A 13,294-nucleotide genomic window follows, 5' to 3' on the forward strand; every position below is an offset into this window, starting at 1 on the left:
TAAGTTGAGTTAAAAAGTTGTATTATAATTCACCACATAGCAGATTGCAGAGAAGCTCATTGTATGTCTTAAATGCTCAGTAGAAGTGCCCCCTGAACTCCAGCCACATTTAATGCAGCCACAGGTATGTATCAGCTGGCAGCTCATTTGGTTACTGGGCCCTTTCCACTGAATGACGTCTATCTTCACATCACATCACTCCTTCTTTTGTTCATTTATGTTTTTAGGGGTGTTTTGATGAAATTTAAGGATGCTTTAAAAAGCCCCAAAAAATGGACTAAACCCAACCAAGTGGGAGAACAAATGCAATAGTGATGGTGGAACCACCATCAAAGCATGCAACTATTGATCTGATGCTCCCCCTCCTTCCAACCAGCTCTGGAGCCTCCTTCCTCCTGAAAGAGAAGCAATCTCTTTGCATGAAATTTCCCCTTGTGGGACTAATAAAGGTATATCAAAATCAATCGAAACCTACCAAATTTGTCAAATTTGATTTATTCACCGCAGGAATCATACAACCATCTTTTTGTTTCTCTTTGTTGAAATAAAGGCCAAAACACAACCTCAACCTTAAAAAAAAATAGTATTTTTATTAATGTTTAGGCATAAAAAAAAGATTTTTGAACTTCATTTTTAAAAAAATCCACTTTAACCATTCACTTAGGTGGACAAATGATGTGTATGGAGTGACACATCAGTGTCCAATGTAGTGGTTTATGTGCAAGTGTACCATCAACACTGACACAAATACAAGAAAACAGCCTTTGAGTTGCTGTGCACTATAGTGACCATTATGTGTCAAAGGGTTAAGTGATGCCTTTTGGGCTAACCAATGCATCAACAGTCTGCCAAGTTTCAGTAAATGATATACTGAAGCACTTTTTGAATTCAACTATGTATTAATTCAGATCAAACTGAGGTTATTGTACTTGGTCCTGAAAAGCTTAGAAATATGGTATCTAACCAGATTCTTACTCTGGCTGGCATTACCTTGGCCTCCAGTAACACTGTGAGGAACCTTGAAGTCATTTTTGACCAGGACATGTCCTTCAACGCACATATTAAACAAATATGTAAGACTGCTTTCTTCCATTTGTGCAACATCTCTAAAGTTAGAAATATCCTGTTTCAGAGTGACGCTGAAAAACTAGTTCATGCATTTATTACTTCCAGGCTGGACGACTGCAATTCATTATTATCAGGATGTCCTAAAAACTCCCTGAAAAGCCTTCAGCTGATCCAAAATGCTGCAGCAAGAGTCCTGACAGGGACTAGAAAGAGAGAGCAGATTTCTCCTGTTTTGGCTTCCTGTTAAATCCAGAATTCAAAATCCTGCTCCTCACATACAAGGTCTTAAATAATCAGGCCCCATCTTATCTCAATGACCTTGTAGTACCATATCACCCTATTAGAGCACTTCGCTCTCGCTCTGCAGGCCTACTTGTTGTTCCTAGAGTATTTAAAAGTAGAATGGGAGGCAGAGCCTTCAGTTTTCAGGCCCCTCTTCTGTGGAACCAGCTTCCAGTTTGGATTCAGGAGACAGACACTATCTCTACTTTCAAGATTAGGCTTCAAACTTTCCTTTTTGCTAAAGCATATAGTTAGGGCTGGACCAGGTGACCCTGAATCCTCCCTTAGTTATGCTGCAATAGACGTAGGCTGCCGGGGGATTCCCATGATGCACTGAGTTTTTCCTTTCCAGTCACCTTTCTCACTCACTATGTATTAATAGACCTCTCTGCATTGAATCATATCTGTTATTAACCTCTGTCTCTCTTCCACAGCATGTCTTTATCCTGTCTTCCTTCTCTCACCCCAACCGGTCGCAGCAGATCACTGCTGTCAAACTTCCTGTTTTATCCTCATTTCTGACTCTGGCAGGCCCAGGCTGTGTCCCAATCCAGCAACCGCACGCGTACTACATACGGCGCGTACTATAAGTACGAGAAGTGCGGAAGTGAGAGGCTTGTGAAATGGGACGGTCTAGCCTTCGTCGCGCTGTTCAGGTTGCCTAGCAAACCAGACCATGTCATAACTGCTGTAAGTCACACAGAATAGATATCAGAGCCTTAAACAGGCTGACTTCTGCTAAATGGGTCAAACTGGGCAGAAAGTCTACAAACACAACTACAGGCTACATTGACTTTACATGTAAACCTGACACTCTGGTCGCGTCGGTGTGAACACACCGTAAGTGCGGTGCAGGGTGTGATTTCAGAAAACAGTCGGCTTGTTGGCAATCTCCCAGGATTGTTGTTCCCGCCTCTTTACCTTCTGTTTTTGTTCCTTTGTAAGGTAAAGACCCTACAACAGTACAAAGAAAACAGAGACAAAGTTGAGTCTCTGGCTATGATTCCCCTCCAGTGTGTTGCTCGTGGTGTCCTGAGATAATGTTTTGATGGGACCGCTCCGTGGTGCAGATCGGTGTCCCAGTGAGTGAGAATTTCCTCTCCAGCTTTTAAAGAGGGCCCAGTCTGTGGTTATGGAGTCAAGGATTTACACACTTGGTGCTTTCTCAGAGTTCAGTGCTCTCCAGATGTGTTGGGGGTGTTCCAGGTCATGTTTTAGAGCAGGGCTGCCCAATCCCAGTCCTCGAGAGCTACTATCCTGCAGCTTTTAGATGCATCACTACTCCACCACAGCTGAATCAAATTGTTTGATCTCTTCAGCATGCCATCATGTTTGGCAAAGGCCTGATAACAAGCCATTCATTTGATTCGGGTGTGTGGGAACAAGGATGCATCTAAAAGCTGCAGGACGGTAGCTCTCGAGGACCGGGATTGGGCACCCCTGTTTTAGAGCATGTGCTGACCAACATCTTCAACCTCTTCCTGAAGCAGTTGGTGGTCCCCACATCCTTCATCATCATTCCCGTCCCCAAGAAATCAGAAGTCTCAATGTTCTGGCTGAGCAGGAGAGGACACTGCAGTGACCATGACAACCAACTTATGCATCCCACTGTTGCCAGGAAGAAGGATCATATGAGGACAAACAGCAGAGCCAAAGGAAAGAGATCATCTCTCACTCATGGCTCTTCTCCACTTTAACACCACCAGGGGGTGCTGTAAGCAGCCTGTTCTACAGGGGAAAGTAGCTGTGGCCAAAGCCCTGACTCCACACATCAGGATCCAAAACCAAGACTGAACAGTGTGCCACCATCACCTGTAGAATGTCACACCCTGGTGTCAACACAAGTAATGGAGACATTTCATTGGCCACACCCACATCAACAGGTGCAATAACAGGACTAATGGTTTGGAAAAGACAAGTGGTGGTGACAGTGGACTCATCTCTGTGCTTGTCCTGCTAGACCTCAGTGCAGTAGAAAAGAAAGTGGTGGATCTATGTTTCTGAGTGTGGGGCCATCAAGAGGCCACAGTATTCATAGAGGAGCAAAGTATTACTCCAACAGCATGTACAATGCTCATTCCAACTGCTGTTTCCTTCTTATTTCTTTGTATACATGCAGCTCACACTCGACTGTGACTCCTGACCGTGTTTAGGGGCCAAAGGTTTTGTTCTTTACATTGTCTTTCTTCTATATAATTGTTAAACATTTAATAAATATGTCTACAAAAAAGATTTTAAAAAAATCAGACATTTCACACAGACACCCAAATGATTTCTGACCTGATGAAGGGGGCTGAAGGTGCCCTGCTCTTGACCAGCTTCTGCTGCTCTCTCCCTGCTCACTGTCAGCAGCTGGCAGGCTCAGGTCCTGCCTGAGACTCTTCATGTCATCTATCAGTGCCTGTAAGGAAGAGGACTCCCTTACTATATTTATTTATATTATCTGTATAGCACTTTAGAGCACACCTTTCACTTTATTAAAAGCACCTTATCAAGCACTTTAAGCATGGATTTGCACACAAGAAGTTTAAATATTTATTGACTATTTATTGGGAATTTTAAAATCAGTTGGTAGCCTTATTTCAGATCCTGCACAGCTGCTCCTCGTCAAGGAATGTGGTGGTTGTCTGTCAGGAGAGAAGAATGGTGATTGAGATTAAGGCTGACCAGTAGTGATGGTCCGCTTGAAGCTGAAGCTCCGGTGCGTGTGTCAAAAAAATCAACACACTGCTTCAGAAGCACTGTGTCGAAGCTTGATTCGTTTGGCCAGAGTCACGTGATCAGTGACTTTCGAACTGCTTCGGTATCTGATTCAATGGTTTATAAGGAAGCAAATCATTCGCGGGATTTGTGGAGTGTTTTAATGGTGACAGATAGCGAACCACTGATCATTCCACTGAGAGATTTGGAGCCAGTGAGGAATAGAGGAGGTTCTGTTGTGTGGGAGAATTTTGAGTTGATTTTTGTCAATCGGGTGGGTTTTCCAGCTTTGTGTTCTGGCTGTTTGCTTTTGTTTGTGCGTGTTTATTATATCTGAAAACGGGAAAAAGATAAAATGTCAAAAATCTGCTTCCATAATATAAATATCATTAAATAACTTTAGAAAAACTTCCACTTGACTCTTTACATGTAATGTTGTAAAAATATATATTTTATTGTTTAATTAATCTGAAAATGTTAGTCTGCCAAATGTGCAGCAATTGAATTTCTTTATTCTCTTTAGCTGATAGTTGGTGGGGCCCAGGTAGACTGTATAACTGCATCTCTACCAGTTTCTCTGCACTCCAGCCTCCTCTGTGCCATGTGAAGGGATTTCCCTTAAGGCAGGAGAAATTGTCTCCACGAAAAGGAACAGGTTCAGCCATCGCACAGTGGAACAAATTTTCTTCTTAAATACAAATGGAAAAGGGTTACCTTAAATGCATCATGTTTTTAATTTGCAAGTTCATAAGCATTTTCCTTTTCCATTTCACAATCAATTCTACCCCCAGGTCAAAAATATGTCTGGGAAAATTTCCTTAATATAATATTATTTATAAATACACCCCTCCGGCGATTAATTGCATACCTGCATGGAGGCCTGACCTGACCTCACAGCGGAAGCATACTCCATAATGTGTTTTACATTATTATATGTGTATATATATATGTAACGTGGTATTTTTCAATTATTGTATTTACCAACATCAAGAAGTCACAAGCAAAGAAAGACCACACCATGGTGCATATTTAAACAAGGAGTTTACTGGTCAAAACTATTTATTAAACAAATAAAACACATTTTCTTAACCACCAAAAAATACACGTTCAAAGCAACACAACGGAGGCCCAATATCAGACAGGATTCCACTCTGTAGAGTGAGCAGTCATAATGAAGCGGTTGGTTTTATTTTGTGGATTCAAGCTGCTCTTCATATTTTTGGCCACCAGATGTCACCAGAGAGGACTGTGTTGAAAAGCTTCGAGTAATGAACCGTTTTTCAATACAAGCTTCAGTGCTTCAGAAAGCTTCATTTGGCCATCACTACTGACCAGTAAGGAAAACTAATGCAAATGTGTGTGTGAAATCTAGGAATAAAAGTGGTGCAAATAAGTGTAAGTTAATGATTACTCACCTTTCTTGCCTGTGTCCTCTTCAAGGTGTTTGGGCAAATGTTTCCCCGGGGGTCCAGACACCATTTAAAGGTTCCGGGAGAGACCATTGGTAAAGAGAGTGTGGTGAATCTTTTTGTGCTTGGGTTTCTGGGTTTTTATAATATTGGGTTTGGTGTAACATTGAAGTGTGAAATATTTATTAATATGTAAATGTGAAAATGTATTTATTCTAATTAATATATTGTATACTGTGGTGGAAGGTTGGGATTTAAGAATTTACCTGAGAGTGGAATAATGGTTAAGTCTGTGACAGCTGAACATATTTAAGGCTGCCAGTTGTCATTAGAGGATGGATTTTTGTGCTGTGAAGAAGCTTGACAAGTTAATTGTTGTAAGGAGAGCTGTATAGCAAATAAATACTTTGTTCCACTTGCCTTGGTCCGTCTCACTGTGTTTCCAGCCGCTAAGGGCCGCCCTGTTACAGTGCCAAAGAATATGGGAAATAGCAACGCACAACATGCACATTACAAAACGAGTACATGAATCAGCATTACATTCATTAGTGAAGTGCTGACATTCTTTCCTAAACTTTGGGCCTTAATTAACATTACTGTGAACTAATGTTTGCTTTGCTTCTTAACCAGTGAAGCAGCGAGGGGCTTTCTGAGGTTCCTGCTCGTAAATGCCCAAAATGAGTAGAGTATTTCTCTGCAACTACAAACTCTGTTTTCATGAGAGGTGTAAATATTACAGCACTGTGTCAGAGTCACTGAGGCTGGAACACAGAAAAAGGAAGTAGATGTATTTATTTTTAGGCTTTATTGCCTGGAACCACTTTAAAAATACGCTTTAGGTCACAATTAACTCCAGAAAACCAGGAATCCACATATGAACATTATCTGTGCAAAGATTTATGCTTCTGAAGGTAAACACTGAAAACTTACAGCACTAAATGTACAGATAGCCAGGCGTTTCACATTTTGGTACCATCTGCCAGTTTTCATTTCTTAGGTATTAAAGAATAATTTTATTTACATGCTTAAAAATGTTTGCTTTTGAATATTATTTGAAGAATTACCCACACACTCAGGCACTGTGGGCCTGTTTCCCTTTGCATAAGCGAGTGTTGGAAACGTGCCTTTTCTCTTTAAACTCTGAGGGGCTGTAACTTTGGCTTCTATTGGCAGATTTGCATGATTGACCCTCTTTTTAAAATAATTTTAGCCAAGAGAATCAAGTTAACATCACTGTTTTTACGTCAGGTCCACCAATCAGAAGTTGCAGAGCAATAAATACACGTAACCATAAATTTACAACACTCACCCTGGTCCAATCAAATGTCTGTAGCCAGGCAAAATTTGTGATTTTTGACGGGAAACGGCTCTGAGGCATTGTGGGAGATCGAGTGAGGAAGGGAAGGTTCTGGAGTCCCGACTGGATGTTCACACGTTGGAAGGAGCGAATTTTACGTTATATTTTATTGAACGCTGTGCATATTTGTGGTCTGCTTTTTCAGCTGGTTCGATGAATTTTGGTCAGAGTGTGATGAAACTTGCAGTTTTGGAATCTGAGATCTCAGCTTTTAAACAATGTTTTCCTGGCCGCAGTTTTGCACTAACGAGGCTGCTTTGTGTTTGTTGTGAAATGACATAACGGCTCCTAACTGTTTGTTGCTTTTGCTGTATTTGGTGGTTGCAGAAATGGTTTAAAGGAGCTTTTAGCTGAGATTCAGGTTTTTTTAGGTACCACACACGCCGGGACTTATATTACAAAGCTCGTGTTACAGTCGATTAAACGGGATCTCTGCACCGATACCGGGAGCACTGGGGCTCATTTAATGTTTGTCAGACTTAAGCTACATGACAGCTGTGGGTAAATACAGATTTATGACATACCAACAAACTTCTCAAAATGTAGACTCTAACCAGTTGTCGGTTGAAAAGCTTTCATTGCAGGATGTTCAAATCTTCTTCTTCTGTAAGATTTCACACTGGAAATTCCTATTTTTCTCATTAGCACCACTAGTGTTGGGACTTGGATTTGAATCTGATGAGCACTCCCGCAAAGGACAGATGAGTGACAGGACAGGGGCACTTCAGGGGGCCAATCAAATTTCAGCTGGGACCAGTGCCCCTGTGGCGCCACCCCTGGAACCACTCCTGGCACCATCATACCCGCCACATGGTCATTTAACTCATCTCGTCAGCACACAGATGCAGTCGTTTCTAACTGTCGTTAAGGCGGGAGAAGGCGCTGCACTATTCTCCTAAATTAGACCATTCAGACAGGATCACGTCACACGAGCTGATAAGGAGAAGCCAAAACTGGAAGCCACGACTTTGTTGAGGGTGTTTTATGCAAAGGTCTTTCTACAAATTCAAGTTTTCAAACTGCTTCAACATCTCACTCTGTGTATTCGTGTGTCTCTGAGCTTCGGTGCAGGATTATCATTAAAATGGTGGAAAAATGAGCATGATTGCAACGACCACGGCACAATGCATCAAGTTACAAACATTAAGCGATACTGACCAACGCACCACAACGACTGTGTCGCACGACACAGGATGTGATGTCACAACTGGTGCGAGACTTGCTGGCCTGCTCCTATGAGGGTTGTTTTCTGGGGATGGCTTGTTCCTCTTAGTTGCACGGTCGGGGTTCCCCCAGGTGTCGGGTGGTTCTTGGGGTCCAGGGTCCCGTCTTTGGCTTTCTCTGAAGTGGCCGGCCTCTGCAGTGGCTGGCTGGCCGCTGCACTGGACCACTAGTACTCCTTCCCCTGGCTGTGGGAGCTCCATCTGTGGCAGCAGGTGGAGACCCATTGTGTACATCTGCTTCACCCTCGACTTTTCCCCCACCACCCTTCTTTTCTGTCCCTTTTCTTTCTTCTATTCCTCTGCTTTCTTCTATCTTTCACTGATCTGGCCTTCACCCTGTCCACGCTATAACATCCACACAGGGGGCTAACGGCACTCTGGCCAGACAGGAGCTCATAGTGGTAAATCCTGTGGTTTATGCATTTATATGACACATTTAGACCAGAAACACTGGATCTTTCTTAGGCGCAAATAATGATTTTATCTGTCTAAAACTGAACGTCAAAGCTCTTCAGAGGTGACAACAACAAACAGATCCCATCCTGATCTGTTCCACTGCACAGGTGGACTCCAGTCCAGACCTGGTCTACAGATCTGGTCCAGAGTCATGTTGCTATCGGGGCTGTGTGACAGTATATGCTGCTCTTCTTCACTGCAGTCATCACATGGTTCTGTAATCAGCACAAACACAACCTGAACATCATCCACTGGATTTAGAAGATTCACAGCAGTCATTTTATTATGAACTATGTGATTTTGTATCTGTTGTCACTGTTTTCAACTCAAATCAAATCAAAATCAAATCACTTTTATTGTCACATCACATGTGCAGGCACACTGGCACAGCACATGCGAGTGAAATTCTTGTGTGCGAGCCCCACAAGCAACAGAGATGTGCAAACACAACAACACAAACGAGCAAAATACAAGAATGGCCAACCTGAAACTAATAAATATATGTACAATATATAATACTGTATGCATTTCTGGATGTGTATACTAAATATTTTCCTACGCGCGCGTGTGTGTGTGTGTGTGTGTGTGTGTGTATACACATTTTTACAAATTAAATAGTAAAAAAAAAAAAAAAAAAAAAATAATAATAATAATAATAAAATATATAAAATATACAGAGTTGAATATGTGCAAAACAGTGGCATTACTGTACAGTATGGAGTGCATAATGTTAAAAGTTCCAGTAGTGAAGCTGAGGTGTCTATGAAGTGTTCAGCAGTCTGATGGCCTGGTGGAAGAAGCTGTCTCTCAGTCTGCTGGTACGGGACCGGATGCTGCAGAACCTCCTTCCTGATGGAAGCAGTCTGAACAGTTTATGGCTGGGGTGACTGGAGTCCTTGATGATCCTCCCCGCTTTCCTCAGGCAGCGCTTCCTGTAGATGTCTTGGAGGGAGGGAAGCTCACCTCCAATTATCCGTTCAGAGCACCGCACTACTCGCTGGAGAGCTTTGCGGTTGTAGGCGGTGCTGTTGCCATACCAGGTGGTGATGCATCCAGTGAGGATGCTCTCAATGGCACAGTGATAGAAGGTCCTGAGGATGCGGGGGCTCATGCCGAATCTTTTCAGTCTCCTGAGAAAGAAGAGGCGCTGCTGCGCCTTCTTCACTGTTTTGTTTGTGTGTACTGACCACGTAAGATCCTCAGCCAGATGTACTCCAAGGAACCGGAAGCTGCTCACTCTCTCCACAGCAGCGCCGTTGATGGTGATGGGGGTGTGTACTTCTCTGCACCTCCGGAAGTCCACTATCAACTCCTTTGTCTTTGCGACGTTGAGGGTGAGATGGTTGTCTTGACACCAGTGGGTCAGGGCGCTGACCTCCTCCCTGTAAGCCGTCTCATCACCGTTGGTGATAAGACCCACCACTGTAGTGTCGTCCGCAAACTTCACAATGATGTTGGAGCTGTTAGTGGCTGTGCAGTCGTAGGTGTAGAGTGAGTACAGGAGAGGGCTCAGTACACACCCCTGTGGAGCACCAGTGTTCAGTGTGACGGGGGATGAGGTGATGCTGCCCAGTCTGACCACTTGGCGTCTGTCAGACAGGAAGCTAAGGATCCAGCTGCAGAGGGAGCTGCTCAGTCCTAGATCCTGCAGTTTCCTGTCCAGCTTCGAGGGAACGATGGTATTGAATGCTGAGCTGTAATCTACAAACAGCATCCTCACATACGTGTCTCTCTTCTCCAGGTGTGACAGGGCAGTGTGTAGTGTCAGGGCTATGGCATCATCAGTGGACCTGTTGTGGCGGTATGCAAACTGTAGAGGGTCCAGTGAGTCGGGTAGTGCAGAGCAGATGAAGTCCCTGACCAGCTTCTCGAAGCATTTGCTTACGATGGGGGTCAGGGCTACAGGTCGCCAGTCGTTCAATGAGGAGATGGTGGAGGATTTGGGTACAGGGACGATGGTGGCCATTTTGAAGCAGGCTGGGACTACAGACAGAGAGAGGGAAAGGTTGAAGATGTGCGTGAACACTCCAGCCAGCTGAGCCGCGCATGACCTGAGGATTGGCCGAATGGGGCCGGGAATCCCGTCCGGACCAGTAGCTTTGCGTGCGTTCACCTTCCTGAAGCACTTCCGCACATCCTTCTCAGACACAGTGTGCGCACTGACGTCATCCGCGGTGCGCACACTGTCCGGTCTCATGGTGTTCGCTGTGTCGAATCTAGCGTAGAATACGTTTAGATCCTCACACAGAGAGGCCGTGGTCTGCGGTGTGCTGGTTTTCCCTCTAAAGTCTGTGATCGTGTTTAGTCCCTGCCACATACTCCGAGGGTTGTCAAACTGTTGCTCCACCCTGTCCCTGTACTCACGTTTGGCTGCTTTGATCGTCTTCCGGAGTTGGTAATGTGCGTGTTTGTAGTCCGATGTGTTCGCGGAGGCAAAGGCGGTGCTCCGTGCCGCGCGAACATGTCCGTTAATCCAGGGTTTTTGATTTGGGAAGGATTTAACTGTTCTGGATGGGACGACATCTTCCACGCATTTCCTGATAAATCCACAGACTGAGTCTGTGTACTCATCAATGTCTCTGGCGGCCACGTGAAACATTTCCCAGTCTGCGTGATCAAAACAGTCCCGCAGCGCAGACTCCGATTGGTCCGTCCAACAGTGCACCGCCCTCCGGGTTGGAGCTTCCTGTTTCAGCTTCTGCCTGTAGGCGGGCAGGAGCAGGATGGAGCAGTGATCTGATTGGCCGAATGGGGCGCGGGGGAGGGCTTTGTACGCATCCCGGAAAGAGGTGTAACAGTGGTCGAGTAGCCGGTTTCCACGTGTGTTAAAAAGGATGTGTTGATGGAGTTTTGGTGAGACTTTCTTCAGGTTTTCCTTATTAAAGTCTCCGGCTGTGATAAACGCTGCCTCTGGGTGTGCGGTTTCCTCAAAACTCAAAACGTGATCGTTTATTTTCTACTTTTTTGTTTTGTTTGTTTGTTTTTTTGCCTCCCATTTGGTTCTTTAGCCGTCAGAATTGTTGTCTGAAGACCAACAAGGAGACCCAATGGATTTACTTTGCCAAATAGATCATCACGGCCTTGCTTTATTGGTCCATTTGATCGACCTTTGCTGTTATTATTTATTTTATTTTCAGTTGTTACAGACGGGACAGACAGAAGCAGGCATGGAGGCTGGATCTCCTCCATGCCTGCTTCATGCCTTGGGGGGCGGGGCTATGGCTCTCTACATTCTCTAGCAGACCATTACATGTGGAAACCATTTGAATACAAGTGCGCTGATCCACACAGGTGTGCACACGGGTGTTCACTGTTCATAGACATAAACTACACCTCTATTGGCTGCTATTTCCAAGCACATTGTGCGCTGTCGGTCCTGTGTGCTACACAACAACATTCAATATTTAGTATTTACTGCTGTTTACACTTAGCTAGATTAACATGATGGTGTTGTGTTTAGTATGTTGCTCTGTTTTTTTTGCTTGTTTTCTCTTCTTTTTCTCTCAACAGGTGATCCAGGAGATTTTATATCTTCTTTCTCTTTTTAAGTTTCCTTTCTCACTGTCCCTCTCCCCTTCTGTTTTTCTTTTCCTTCATCTTTCTTTCTCCCTCTCCTATCCCTCAGTCATGTCTGTCCCATCTATTTTCTAGTTTTGACCCTTTCACGCATGAATTATGACAACCCCAATCAGGATTTTATTCTTAAGTGTTTTTATTCATCTTTAGGCATGAAAAAAGATTTTTGAACTTCATTTAAACGTGTACTTTGCAAAGAGTTTTTTTTACATGTCCAGTTAGGTGGATGACAGGTTTTGACAGGGTATGGAGGGACACATCAGTGTCCAGTGTAGTGGTTTATGTGCAAGTATACCATCAAGACTGACACAAATACAGCCTTTGAATAGCTGTAACTGTGTGTGAAAGGGTTAAGTGATCAGGTTTAACAGATCAGTGATAAATCTGTGCTGTTGGATCAATAATGAAACAGACTGCTGTTAGAAATAACTCTGATGCTGCTGTTTATATTCTGATCAAATAGATGATAAATAGTTTCAGTGCGTAACTCACAGAAAGAAGCAGAACAGTTCACATCAGGCTGAAACCTCTGCAGTGTCTTCTTGGCTTCGTCTCTGAATTTTAAAGTTCTGTAGTATTTTATAAGAAACTCCTTTAAATTGTTCTCCATGCAGCCAAGTTTGGTTCCAGTTAATTCCTCCATATAAAGAAGAAGAAGTGACTTGTGTTTATAAAGGATCTTCCTGTTATTCCACGTTTGTTGGAGAGAAGTTATGCTTAGAAGTTTCCATGTGTAACAGTCGCAATAGTGTGGTGTCTCTTTAAGACAACTTAATGTTTAGTGATGTCACAAGCATGTGCCCTGCCCTCTGTTGTATGAACGCTGCTCGCTTCATGTATGATAAGACAGCAGCCGTTCAGCTGGGCCTTGTTGGTGAGGAGTGTTTATTAAAGGACGAGCACTGTGGGATTCCCAGCACCAGTGTGGTCGGGAGTTTTTGACTGTCCTGCTGTCTGCCGCCTCCTCTCAACCACTGAATACACACGTCAGAAAAGCTTGCTCATGAAAACTGTTTCCTCTTCCTACTTTTCACAATAAAAGTCCTGCACAGTGACTGTTGTACTCTGGTTACTTGATATGTGACTATTGTGGTTATATCAGTTTGGTATCAGATTTCTTTTTTCCTAACACATTAAGGATAATATACTCTCTTTCCTCTTTTCCCACCTGTGGTATAAAGCACAGCTTAGCCTTAGCTAATGTTCAAAGAAAAGTCGTAACT

The sequence above is a fragment of the Rhamphochromis sp. 'chilingali' genome (genome assembly GCF_963969265.1).
Source record: "Rhamphochromis sp. 'chilingali' genome assembly, chromosome: 7".
NCBI lineage: Eukaryota > Metazoa > Chordata > Actinopteri > Cichliformes > Cichlidae > Rhamphochromis > Rhamphochromis sp. 'chilingali'.